Genomic DNA, 14,189 nt, shown 5'->3' on the forward strand with positions numbered 1-14,189 from the left:
GGAGAGGGAGAAGCAGACTCCCCACTGAGCAGGGAACCTGATGAGGGGCATGATCCCAGGACCCTGAGATCATGACCTGAGTTGAAAGGCAGGCGCTTAACCAACTGAGTCACCCAGGCGCCCCATCCTTTTATTTTTTAATTGAAGTATAGCTGACACACAATGTTGCATTGGTTTTAGGTATACAACACAGTGATTCAACAACTCTATACATTACACTGTGCTCACCACAAGTATAGCTACTGTCTGTCACCATACAATACTTTCCAATACCATTGGCTATACTTCCTACACTGTGCCTTTCATCCCCAGTGACTTATTCATTCCGTATCTGCAAGCCTGTACTTCCCATTCCCCTTCACCCATTTTGTCCATCCCCCCAACTACCAGTTTGTTCTCTGCATTTATGAGACTGTTTTTGTTTATTCATTTGTTTTGATTTTTAGATTCCACATATAAGTGAAATCATATGGTATTTGTCTTTCTCTGTCTGACTTATTTCACTTAGCATAACACCTCTCAGTCCATCCACGTTGTTAAAATGTTAAGATCTCATTCTTCTTTATGCCTAATATTCCCTTGTATGTGTACACCACATCTTCATCCACTTGTCTATGAATGGACACTTGTGTTGCTTCCATGTCTTAGCTCTTGTAAATAATGTTGCAATAAACATGGGGGTGCATACATCTTTTTGAATTAATATTTGCATTTTCTTTGGGTAAATACCAGTAGTGAGGTTACTAGATCATATGGTATTTTTATTTTTAAGTTTTTGTGAGCTTAAGTTGCTGAAGGCAAAGAGTACAGAGATTGGGTAAGTAAGTTGGTGTTCAAGGTATCTTTCATCTCCAGGATCCTGACTTCTCTTATGTATCAAAATTCTCATAGGAAACCTTTGAAGATTAAAAAAAAAATTCTGAGGGGCGTCTGGGTGGCTCAGTGGTTGAGCATCTGCATTCGGCTCAGGGCATGATCCTGGGGTCCTGGGGCTGAGTCCCACATCAGACTCCCCACAGGGAGCCTGCTTCTCCCTCTGCCTGTGTCCCTGCCTCTCTCTCTCCGTGTCTCCCATGAATAAATAAATAAAATCTTAAAAAAAAAAAAATTCTGAGACACAGAGGAGAACATTATCATGAATGAACAGTGGTCAGTGAGTATAGAGGCCTTGCCCCAAATCATCCCCAATTAGGTGGCAGCTCTGGCCCTGGATTTCCAAAAACCCAATAGAAAGAAAAGATGAAAGTCCTGCCTATGTCAGGGTTCACCATCTAAGGTATCCCCCTGGATCCTATGATATATTAGGAGAAATATATCTCAGCAAGCTGAGAAGGAGAAAATGAGATTGTGCTGTCTGAAGGCATTTGCTCACACAGAGTGATAGGAGGAGGGCAGTGAGGTGAGGGGCCCCTGAGCCCGTACAGCAGCTGAGAACACTGGAGAGAATGTTTGAGCAGCTGGAGGGGCTTCCTTCCTCCTGGTGAGAGGACAGATGATGTGGGGCATCTACAGGAGTTCTAGATGCTCCTCATGTCAAAGACGATAATAGTAATGATCATTTACTTACTGACAGTTTGCTATGCCCTAAGCACTGCTAATAATTTACATGACATTATTTCTAACAATAAAAGCCTTGTTACTCTGACTTCCCACAGGGGGCAACTGAGTCTGAGTGTGTTTACCTAACTTTCCCTGAGGTCACACAGCTAATGGGGCAGGATTCAGAGCCAACTTGCCTAACTCCAAACCTGGTCTTAAGAAAACCATCAGGTGCCTGGTTTTGCCGGTGACTCAGCAGGTACCCCTGCAGTGCAGAATAGTAATTACGTGAGTTAGATGCGTACCATAATATTCCCAGGCTGGCAACCAATGAGCCATCCTATTCCTCCGGTACTGTAGAAACAAAACCCATAGTGCTCTGGGCAGCATCCAGAGACTGCCTCTCTGTGGCCACCCAGGGCCACTTCCTCTGCTGCCACAGACACATCTGTTGACCAGGTGGCTGTGTCTGAGCTGTGACCCCTCCTCAGGCTCTTCTTGTCTTTTCTTCTTGCACCCCAGAGTCCTGCGTGCACTCACACTGAGGTCCGGCTGCTTCCTCAGATGTATGGGAAAGTGGCCGTGGGACAGTGGGCCTTCTGGAAGCAAGCAGAAACCCTAGCCCAGGAGTTAGCCCCTAGAAGCCCCCCTTTTATCTTTTTCCCTGGTGATGATTATTACTCACTTTAGCTGCTAAGTAAAAGGGAGAGAGATCCATCTTTATATTTTTCCTTTCTTCCCTAAGATTTTCAACTGCTTCCCTCAACCCCATTCTGTTATTATGCGTTTATGCAATGAGACTGATTTGTGTTCTTTAAAGAAACATGATTAATAATTAATAAAGCTTCCCAAGATAAAAGCTGCTGCCTGCACTAAATAATATAAATAGCTAAAATACACTGAATGTCCCATTCTTCTGAGTATACTGAACCCTAACAGCAACCTCAGAGTTAGGTGCCATCAGCACAATCAACATTTTACAGATGAGGATACTGAGGCACTGACAGAAAAAATATCTTCAGGACCCATGGCCAGTAAGCCACGGCATATAGGATGGAACCCAAAAGCCTATCTTTAGAGTCTGTGCTTTAACCACAATGCTAGAGCTAACATCCCAGATCTAGCTTGAGCCCTGGAGGCGCCCCCTATTCCATGTCTGCCCCGTTAATCCCTTTTAGGAAAGAAGGAGCCAACAAGTGTCCACCAGTGCCTGAGCCCTCTGAGGACGGAGGCTGTCCCATTCGCCTGTGCGTCTGAACTGTCCAGCACAGTGCCACATCTTGCAGGTGTCCAAGTCTGAGCCAGGAAAGTTCATCCACGAGGTATGGATGTGGAAGGTAGAATAGGCAGGCAAATGGAAGGTTAGAGAATCTTAGGCTCCGAAGGAGTTTCCTTTCCATCGCCCAACCAATGGGTGAATTGGATTCCTCTGCCCTACCCTCACATTCCCAGGCCGGATGGCTCCCCAGACAGCCTGCCCCGCAGGGCCGCTTCTCTGCTCCACATGGAGAACAGGCCCTGTCCCCAGAGTGCGTAACATTAGCCTCTGCTCTGCCCTCTGTTGAAATGCAAAAATTATTTAAAAGCTTTTTCTGTGTGAATCCCTTCAAGTATTTGAGGAGAGCTTTCACTTCTCTCCCCTTTAATACTCGTCCAAATGTCAGGAGTTAACAGCAAAGGTGAATATTGAGCTCAAGAATTCCTATTTCCTCTCCAAGGTTTACAAATAAAGGCAACATATTGTTTTAATCGTTGCATTTTCGAGGGTTGAATTTGAAGAGATAAAAGAGCCCATAAGCCAGGGTGCCTGGGTGGCTCAGTCAGTTATGTGCCAGTTCTCAGGGTTATGCGATCAAGCCTCTGGATGGCTCCACGCTGGCCTTCCTCTCAAAAAAAAAAAAAAAAAAAAAACAAAGAGAGAGAGAGAGAGAGAGACAATATAAGCCAAGGTGTTCAGAGAAAAGAAAACTAGGAACATGTTTTACATTTGGATTCTTAGAAAATGCTGTAATAAAATTCATTTATCCACTCAACCCGAACTGGGCCCTCTGAGTCCTTGGATAACCCCTGTGTCTTCTCTGCCTCAAACATTGCCCCCTCTTCTCTCCTTTGTCACTCCTCACAGAGGCCATTGTCTTCTTCTTTGCAGAAGAAATGGAAATGACCAGGCTGACCATCCCCAGCTTCCTCCCCATCCTTACCATTCATACTTGTCTACACAACCCTCTCGACAATGCTTTTTCTCTGGTTTATGCTCCGGAGCTCATCTCCTCTCACCTCCTCAGAAAATAGGGCCATGAATGATCCCTTTCTTCTCAAATCTCCATTACGTGCTCTCCACCAGCTCCTTCCGCACAGCCTGTGGACTATCCATAAGCCATGAATACAGGATGACCCACTCTCTTCCCTCCATAGCCAAGTTGCCAGAAGAAGTGGTCAGGACCTCTTCCCTGCTCACTTCTCACCTTGAACTCTGTGCCCACATTGCAGAACCCATCATCACACTCCTGTCATGAATGTAACTCCCTGGAGCATGTGACCTGGTTGCATCCTTCCCTGGTTTCTTAGACACTGCTCTCCTGTTCTCCTATCACTTTTGTTGATCACTTCTCCCTCTGTGGTCTCAGCCTTGCTTCAACTAGCACCCACCTGCCAATGACACTGAACCTCTAACCCAGTGACCCTAACCTCTCCCCTATGACAGACAAGTAGTGAACACAAGGCCACCCGGACAGCGCCATCAGATGTCATAGTCAGCACCCCTCCTGGCATCTCTATTCCCAGCTAATGGCATCACCATTCACCCATTCTCTGGAACCGGAATCTGGAACCGGAAGTGCTCTCTACTTCCTCTCCTTTTCACACCCAATCCACTGCCTGCTGGAGTCCAGAGTCTTTCTTCAGAGCTAGTTCTAAATTTGAATGTGCATTCAAGTCATCTAGTGATCTTACTAAAATGCAGATTCTGGTTTAGTAGGTACGGATGGCTTGCAACAGCACCCCGAATCTCTGCCCCACCCTGCACACACAACGTGTGACACCACTCATGTCAGGACCTTGTAATGCCACTGCTTCTGAAAGTAATAAAGAAACTTGAGTACATTTGCAAGTTTACAGAATACTTATTCATTGATTCCTCAGTAAGTCAACTTAATGTCTGTTTTCCCATTTTGTCACTGGGATAAAGAATACGGGTGTTTGAGAGTTTACTCACGTGCAAAGATTTTAGTTTTAAATGTTATTTTGCCTAAAATTAGCATTGTGATGCTTTCTAAAAAAATATTTTATAGACCCTATTTCAGTATAAAATTTCCAACTCTGCATAGAAACAGTTACAAATGAATAAGGTTTGGCAATTGTTTTGTAAAGAATTTGTGAATTGTGTATAAATCTCTTCTAACATTTAATAAAAATTTTTAATAAAAATTTATTTTAACCTATAAAAAATAAAAAAAATAAAAAAAAAAAAACAGGGAACGTTTTCAGCCCGTGGTGAGCTCCCTTTTGCCTCCTCCCTGTCAGTAGCCCCCACCACAGAGCTAGGCACTCTTTTGCCCTCCGTCACCTTAGACTAACTTTGCCTGGATTAACTTCGTATGGATGGAATCACACAACATGCAGCCCTTTATCCAGGGCTTCTTTCACTTCACACTGTGTCTATGAGATTTATCCACGGGGTTGCATGTTTCGGCGGTTTGCCCTTTTCTGTTCCCTGGCCTTCCATGGTATAACTGTGCGGCCACTTATTTATCTATCCTCAAGTCGACGGACACGGGTTGTTTGCACTTTGAAGCTACCATGAATAAAGCTGCTGTGCACACAGCCCTCCGTGCAAATGAAACAGAAGCCCTCCTTACTGTGAGTGTATACACAGAGGGAAGTTTCTGGGTTATCCGGCATCCGTATATTTTGCTTTTCTAGAGTGGACACACCAATGTGTGCTCCCACCCGCAATGTAAGAGAAGCGGGGTTGTTTCCCAGCCTCACCAGCACTTGGTATTGTCATTGGTTTGGGCTTAGCCTCTCCAGTGAGTGAACAGAGCACCCGATCTCACGCCGTAGTGACCCGAGGGCTGCTGCAGCGAGGTGCTCGGGCAGGGTGGCTTCAACAACGTGTGGTGTCACCAGTTTGGGGGCTGGCGGCCTGCAGTGGAGGTGTCCATAGGGTTGCTCCTTCCCGCAGGCTGTGTGAGAGAACTGTTCCAGGCGGCTCTTCTGGCTTCTTGTCACTTGGGAATCCCTGGGCTTGGAGACAGCAATGTCCCCGCATCTTCTCCTTATCTCGCCCATGTGCTCGCTGTTCCTATGCCCCCATTTCCCCCTTTTCATGAAGACACTAGTCATATCAGATTAGGACCCACCCCAATGACCTCATCTTTTTAAGATTTTATTTATTTATTTGTCAGAGAGAGAGCGCACAAGCACGGGGAGCAGCAGAAAGCAAGAGAGGGAGAGAAGGAGAAGCTCCCCTCCTCAGCAGGGAGCCCAACGTGTGCGGGACTTGATCCCAGGACCCTGGAATCACCACCTGAGCCAAAAGTAGATGCTCAACCATCTGAGCCACCCAGGCATTCCTCATCTATTTTTTTTTAATTATAAATGTGCATATTGTTTAAGGGCTTTCATGTGGAAGGGAGAACAAATTTATTTAGAACATTTTAGAAGGCAAAACAAAGATCGTGCCCTCTTCTTCTCCTTTTAGCCATTCAACCCATGCTTCTCTTTCAGATATTAGATCAAATGTCATTTCTTGACAGTAAAGCTTGCTTTTCTTTTTTTTTTTTAATTCAAATACAGTTGACCTAACATGTAGTATTAGATCAGGTGTACGACATACTGATTGACAAGTCTATACACTAAACAGGCTCACCACGGTAAGTGTCGTCACCAGCTGTCACCATGCAATGCTATGACAATATTATTGACTCTCTAATTCCTGTGCTGCACTTAGGAACTCGACCATTGGCAAAGACCCTTTTTCCAAATAATATAGTCACAGATTACACACACAGTTGGGTGACTAGTCCCAAGGTCACATTCATTCATGAATACTGAGGCTCAGTTCAGCAACATCCTTTAGGGGACACAACTCAACCCAATTCAACCCATATCTCCTTTATTAAAAAAACCTTTCCAGGGGCACTTGGGTGGTTTGGTGGTTGAGCGTCTGCCTTTAGCTTAGGTTGTGATCCTGGAGTCCTGGGATCGAGTCCCACATCAAGCTCCCTGCATGGAGCCTGCTTCTCCCTCTACCTGTGTCTCTGCCTCTCTCTGTGTCTCTCATAAATCAACCAACCAATCAATCAATCAATAAACAAACAAACAAACAAACAAATAAATAAATAAGATCTTAAAAAAAAACAAAACCTAGGGGATCCCTGGGTGGCTCAGCGGTTTGGCGCCTGCCATTGGCCTATGGCGCAATCCTGGAGTCCCAGGATCGAGTCCCGAATCGGGCTCCCAGCATGGAGCCTGCTTCTCCCTCTGCCTGTGTTTCTGCCCCCCCCCTCTGTGTCTATCATAAGTAAGTAAGTAAGTAAGTAAGTAAGTAAGTAAATAAATAAATAAATAAATCTTTAAAAAAAAAACAAAGCAAAAAAAAACCAAAAATCATCTGCTGAATGATGAAAAGGCTCCCTCAGGGTGACTTCCTGGGCTCCACTTGGCTTGGTCTCTCCCTGGCATCTAGTCCTCTCTCCCACATCCCTGCATTCTGGCCCCTGCAGAGGATCGTATCCCCCGACCCTCACAGCACGGTGTTGGCACTACCTTGGTCCTCTCTGTCTGGATGGTCCTATCTTTCTCTTCCTTTCTGGCGCCCCCTCCATCCATGCAATTCCGAACATCCATCCAGGTGCAGGCACGCAAGAACCTTCCCAGACGTGCCAGTCATCAGAACCCATCAGGTTCCATGCGCACTGCTGTTAGGACCTATCACAAGCTTAGTCACTGCCTATCCGCGTCCCTTCGTCTAACTGGCCACTCTGAGTTCGGCTCCAGTGCACCTCCACTCTACCCTATTCACCCACCAAGCAAAGATTAACCACCCCCTGGGCACCGGGCTCTGTGCTGAGCTGTGTTCACTGCCTCATTGGGTCCTCACACCCTCTCCCCTCCCCAGGGTTCTAGGGCATTGTGGTGCACAAGTGCAGGTAAGGGACTGGTCCCAGCTTCACCCTGAGTGATGGACACCACCTTGGTGGTTTGTCCATGTCATTACACACAATGGCAGGGAATTCTAAGGGAGAAGGTTCTACTGGGTTGAGGGAGGTGAGTCAGCCATAGAGTTGAGAACCAGTGGCCCTGAGGATGGGGGGTGGATCCGGTTACCAGAACCCCATCCGGTGGCTCCGCTGCAGCGGACAGGCTTTGGGCTGGGAGTCTGGAGGGGCTCCCAGCAGGCCTTATTCATGCATGCGTCCTGGGCACCTTGCACAGTGTTAGGCCAGGAATATGTGTCCGTTAAGGTCTGCTCAATGAGGACAGAGGAGGGAGGGAGCAAAGAGGCCCTTTATGGCCTGCTCCAATCTCCTGATTCAAAATAGGGCCCCACCCTGTTTTCAAATCTCTTCCACAAACCTTGCACTAATGTCCAACCTTTGCCATCTTCAGCTCCTGCCCAATTTACTCTCTTGACCTTCGTCCCACCCACCACACTCCTGTCCCAGACACGGCCCTGCAGCCGCATCCCACACAGCAGAGCACACGGGGTGCCCTTGGCTCCCGGGGCACCTGCCAGCTAGCCTCCCCGGGCCTTTTTGGCTACTCCATCTCACCTCCCCCGCTTTTACTTATTGGCTGCCCCGGGCTCCCTCCACGGAGCACTCTCCTCCCTCTGCCCACACTCTGTGTCCAGTGGTCTCATGGGTCTAGGTCCATGTGTGCGCCGATGTCTCCCCCACTCCCTTCCTCAGGCTGCATTGCCTCCTGAATGCAGGTCCAGCATCATGTCCTTTAGGATTTCTACCGGCTGCCCTAAGCCCAGAGGGCCCAACAAGCCCAGAGCTGAGTCCCCACACCCCCCCCACTCCCTGCTCCTCCCACAGGCCTGCACATCCCACTCAATTCCTCCAGATGCTCAGAACAAAAACACTGCAGTGTTCTTGAATCCTCTTCCTATGACATTCCCTGTGACTCGCAGCCATTCCTACCAGCTCTGCCTGCAACATACACCAGAATACAAGCACTTTTCACCAGCCCCTCTGCCTCCCCTGTTCAAGTCCCTGCCAGTGCTCCTCTGAGGCACCCAATGGTCTCTCCACTGGTTTCCCTGCTCCCTTGTCTGACGTCTCAAGTCAGCAGCCAGGATGCTTCTGTCAAAATATAGGTCAGACTGTGTCACACTTCTCTGCTCAAAACCCTCCAACGGTTTCCCATCTCAGAGTAAAATCTGACGCTATCCCCTACTTCCCTGCATGCACTGTCCCCTCTCTGTCCTCCCACGACTCTGTTTCAGACACACAGGGCACCTTGCTGCCTCAGGGCCTCTGCACCTGCTATCCACCCCCACTCCCCCCCAAACACCCACTTGCATCTGATCTCCACTCAGTGAGATCTCTGTTAGCTTGCTCGGGCCGCTGTATCAAAGTACCAACATCGGGTGGCTCCAGCAACACAAACTGATTTTCTCACAGTCCTCGAGGCTGAAGTCCAAGGATAAGGTATCTGCAGGGCTGGCTTCCTCCGAGGCCTGTCTCCTGGGCTTGCAGATGGCCGTATTGTCTCCAGGTCTTCCTGTAGTCTTTCCTCTGTCTGTGCCCTCATCTGCGCTTCCTGTAGGCCACCAGCCCTATGAGGTCAGGCCTATCCTAATGATCTCATTTTAACTTCCCTCCTTAAAGACCCAATCTCCACATATAGTCACACTCCGGGGAGCTGAGGGCTAAAACTTCAGCATATGAATGGGGGGGGGGCATAAAATCCAGCCTGTACCAGTCTTCCCTAACCATTTTACCTAAAATTCCATCTCCCTCTGCCCCACACACTTCCTTTCTCCCTTTTCCTCTGTATATTTTCTCAGGAGCACGTATCACTTATCTGTCACACGAGGTATTGTCACAACATCCTGCACTCTTCTATGTCACCCCCACTACAGTGTGAGCCCCACGAGGACAGGGGTTTTTGTCTGTTTTCTTCACTGCATTATCCGCCGTGCCTCTCACAGAGCCTGGTATATAGCAGGCAGTGTGCTAATACAATTAACATATGTCATTAATATATATTTAATTCATTAAAGCCATGACTATGTTTGCAAAAGCAAACATAGAGCATCCTGGTGCACATATTTCTTTCTTTGATCATTTCTATTAAAGATTTTTATTTTTATTTTTATTTATTTTATTTATTTTTTTTTTATTAAAGATTTTTAAATAGGCTTTGAATATGGACTTGTCTGAGCAGCCCCAGTGGCTCAGCGGTTTAGTGCCGCCTTCAGCCCAGGGCGTGATCCTGGAGACCCGGGATCGAGTCCCATGTCAGGTTCCCTGCATGGAGCCTGCTTCTCCCTCTGCCTATGTCTCTGCTTCTCTCTCTCTCTCTAATAAATAAATAAAATCTTAAAAAAAAAAAAAGAAAATGGACTTGTCATCTAAAACATTTGCCACCATCACTCATGACATGCTTTTGCTCATTTATTAGCAAGCTGTTTTCTTCCTGGTACCTTTTCCCTCCCTCCAACTGTGAGAAGCCTTTTCATTTCTTAACCTTTTTTTTTGGAACCAGAAAGCATGTAATATTTTTCCCCTCTTGCCCTTCTGTTTGGTATTTAAAAACACATTCTAAGATGCATAAGTGCAGCTTTTTTCCCTTCAGTGAATTTTCTGTCATGTGGGGCCTGCCTTACAAACACTTGATGTACAAAAAGTTGAGGATGCCAAAGACACCAAGCAAAAGGGGAGTGCACAGAGGGAAGGAGGAGTGCTTTGCTAAAAGATCTTTTTTCCAAAATAAATTGTTGGGGGGCACCTGGGAGGCTCAGTTGTTGAGTGTCTGCCTTCAGCTCAAGAAGTGATCTCAGGGTCCTGGGATCAAGTCCTGCATTGGGCTCCCTGCACGGAGCCTGCTTCTCTCTCTGCCTGTGCCTCTGCCTCTCTCTGTGTGTCTCTCATGAATAAATAAGTAAAATCTTTTTTAAAAACCTTTTCTTTTTAAGGATTTAGTGTGCATGTCCTTAATAATGGCTTCCCTCTGGTGCTTTCTAAACGTGGATAGACTTACATGCTTTCATGTATACAGTACTACTTGGAGCACTGGATTCAAGTATCGACTTGCATAAGGTGTCCCGGCATTTTTGGGGTAAAGGCCTTCTCTTAACTTTTTCATTTCTTGCCCCTGGAATTTCTAAATGGCTACTCCAGCCCAGCATTGGGATCAAAGGCTTGTGTGAGAACAGGGTGGTGGGGCGGTGATGGGTGTCGTTGGAGGATTCCAGTGAGGGAGGCCTGCCACACGCATCTCTGCTTCCAGTTTGGTGTGGTCCATCACAGCATCCTCTGATTTCACCTGTGACTCAGGGGAAAGGCAATCACAGAATAGGACTTAAAGATTTCAGAGATAGTCCCCCTCATCCATCCAGACTCCCAAGTAGTGAAGGAGGGCTGCCTCCAGGACTCCTGATGGAATCACAGGATGTCAGAGCCGAAGGTCACTTCTTGGATCCTCCCCCCTCATCCTGCCAAGGAGTAGACCGAGGCATGGGGAGGGAGTGTGACTTGTCCAAGGCCACAGGGGGTGTGTAGAGGAGCCAGGTTCCTAGAAACATCCTGGGATGGCAGCTCCAGAGACAGTGGTGCTCGAGGGAGGGCACAGAGCTCTGGATGCAGCCGAGGGGGCTTCTCGGTTTGAGGGCTGCAGGCACTTCTGGCTCAGCTGAGGTGCCCCCACCAGACATCTCAGTGCAAGGTCCTGCCTGAAAAAGAGCCACAGACTGGGGAGGGCCTGGACAACGGGGAGGCCCGGGCACAAGGGAGGGACGAGGAGGGAAAGCACCTGCCGTAAGCACCTGCACCATGAGTGAACAGACAGGAGCATCCTGCCCAGCCTCAGGGCAGAGCCCCAGGGGGAGGCAGTGACTTCTGCGATGGGAGCCCAGAGCTGGTGAATTAAATTAGGAACATGCAGATTATGCGCCACTGACTGAGAGGGCACGAACCACCTCCATGGGGTCGGGAGATAGCTTCCTCAGCGTCTGAGCAACCACTTCAGGGAAGGGAGAACCCTGGGGTCTTTTGGTTTTGATTCCCTCATAAAGGAAATCAATTCACAGATTTATGACACACAGGTGCATGGGCAACGAGCAGCAGGAAGGCCAGTCCTCCATCCTAGGGCGCCAGCGAGCCAGGGACACCTACTACCTGATGAGCTGGTTGGGGTGCAAGTCACTAGCTTTTCTTGGACTTGATTCGAAGTGGTTATTGTAAAGGTGCCCCCGGAAAAGCAAAGGGGGAACTTTGGGGTGAGACTTCTAAGCCCAGGTCCCTATCTAAATGTCCAGATTCTCGGGGCGCCTGGGTGGCTCTGTTGGTTAAGCACCGGACTCTTGGTTTCGGCTCAGGTCATGGTCTTGGGGGCGTGAGATCGAGTCCAGGCATTGCATGGGGCTCCACACTCAGGGGGGTCCCCTGTTTGGGATTCTTTGCCCCTCTCTCCCTCCCCCTCAGCTCTTCCTTGCTCCTCTGCTCTCTTCCCCTCTCCAAAATAAATACAATCTTTTTAAAAAAATGTCCAGACTGCATGTTAACAGGGTTGTCATACTGTCAGATGCCAAGGCAGCAACCCAAGTAGTTGTTTTCTCCTCACACTGCCCAGGGGTCTGCTCTATGACTCACTGAGCCTCAGCAGGAGGGAGTGCAGCTCTTTGGGTCTCTCCTGTCCCCTTCGGCTCTGCCTTCAGCCTAATCCAGCATCTGGCATAGAACTCAGTCCAGAGTTTGCTTGTTGAGTGAATGAATGAGACATATTTCTACAGCCTCAAAATGATGATCAAGTTACTTGAGCACAGGAGAGCCCCCCCACCCCCCCATCCTCTCTGGGCTTCAGCATCCTCATCTCTAAAACAAGATGCTCTGCAAGCTCCCTTCCACCTCAGATAAGCTTGGATTCCATGAAGTTGTGCAAAATAAAAATCAATTTCTACTAAAACCAAATGCAGTTGCTTGATACTTTAAATGCAGATATCCAGAGAGATCTACAGACCAGCATGAAGAGTTTCAAATGTGTCTAAACATGAGCTGTGGAGCATTCTGTTTAACCGTTAAACATAGGTTTGATTTTGTTTCGAATCCAGCAAAAGATGAGTGGGCCCCCGCCCCTGGGAGTGAACAGGCTGCCTGGAGCCAGGACAGGAGTCAAGGCCAGTGAAGGTGCGGGTGTGGGAAGCCAGCTACCTCCTCCAAGGCATTTCTGAGAAGAGGGAGCAGGCAGCAGAGGAGGGTGGAACAAAGAGAAAATGAACAAGAGGAAAAACACAAGTGGAGAAGGAGCAGAACGAAAACAAACGTGAAGGGCAGGGAGGTTTCCAGGGCCCAAGAATTTGCGAGATTTCACAGCCGAGGTCACTTCCATCGCTCAGCTGTCCCCCGAGCCCATCTCTGGCTCGGCCCCAGAGGCAGGGCATCTCGGTGGCCCTGAGCTAGGCCACTGAGCAGGAAAATCCCAGGCCACAGGAAAAAGTTAAGAGCGCTATGATTTAGCCCAGAGGTGTGACAAAACGGTGTCACATGGTGGGAAACCATGCAGCCCTTAAAAAGGAGGCCTCTCCAGGTCATGCAACCTGCACAAAAGCTGTCCCTGACAGTGAAGTTCCAGGAAGATGAGGACCGTACAGGCAGTAGGCTTTCACCTGGGTAATCAAACAAGAGAGTGGAGCTATTCGAGAGAGCCACACACTTAGTTGCAGACAAATATAACTATGCCTGGACGCGCCAGAGGAAACGTCTGGAAAGACACAAGGGCATTCCTAAGGAGGCTGCCCTCGGGGAAGGAAGCAAGGAGACAGCAGGGCGGAGGGGCTTAGCTTTTCATTGCATGCATGTCCTTTTATAAGTTTGAATCTTTTAATGCGTGGATGTCTTACTTCACTATTAATTACTAGCTAATTGCTACTAAGACCAGCATTTTTAGGCTCTTCTTCGGTCACTCTGGGTTTTCCCTGCGTCTGTCTCCTGGAGTCTCAGTCATCTCCTGACAGAACCGAGATGGAGGACTCATGTCCGTGCCAGGGTAAACTGGTTAGGCTGGCTCTGTTTCTTTCTCGTTCCAGATTTATCCTCCCCTAGAACCTGTCGGCAGCGACCCAGCTCTTGTCCCACAGTCGTTTAGCGCCGCTCTGCCAGGTGGCAGCCTTCAGGGCCCTGCCACAGCCCCAACTGGCAACGAGGACACTCCCTCAGAAGACCCAGATTTGTCCCCAGCTCTCCTTTGTTGGGTCTTTCCTTTCTCTCTCTCTTTTTAAGATTGTAATAACGTACATAACAGAACTTTACCTGTTAAGCATTTTAAGTGTGCCGTGGCATCCAGTGCACTCACGCTGTCGTGAGGCCCTCCCCACCGTCCGTCTGCAGTCTGCAGAGTGTTTTCATCTTACGGTGAAGCACTAACTCCCCACTCCTCCCAGCCCCTGCTAGTCTCCATCTACTCTGTCTCTATGAATC

The sequence above is a fragment of the Vulpes lagopus genome, chromosome 4 (assembly GCF_018345385.1).
Source record: "Vulpes lagopus strain Blue_001 chromosome 4, ASM1834538v1, whole genome shotgun sequence".
Taxonomy (NCBI): domain Eukaryota; kingdom Metazoa; phylum Chordata; class Mammalia; order Carnivora; family Canidae; genus Vulpes; species Vulpes lagopus.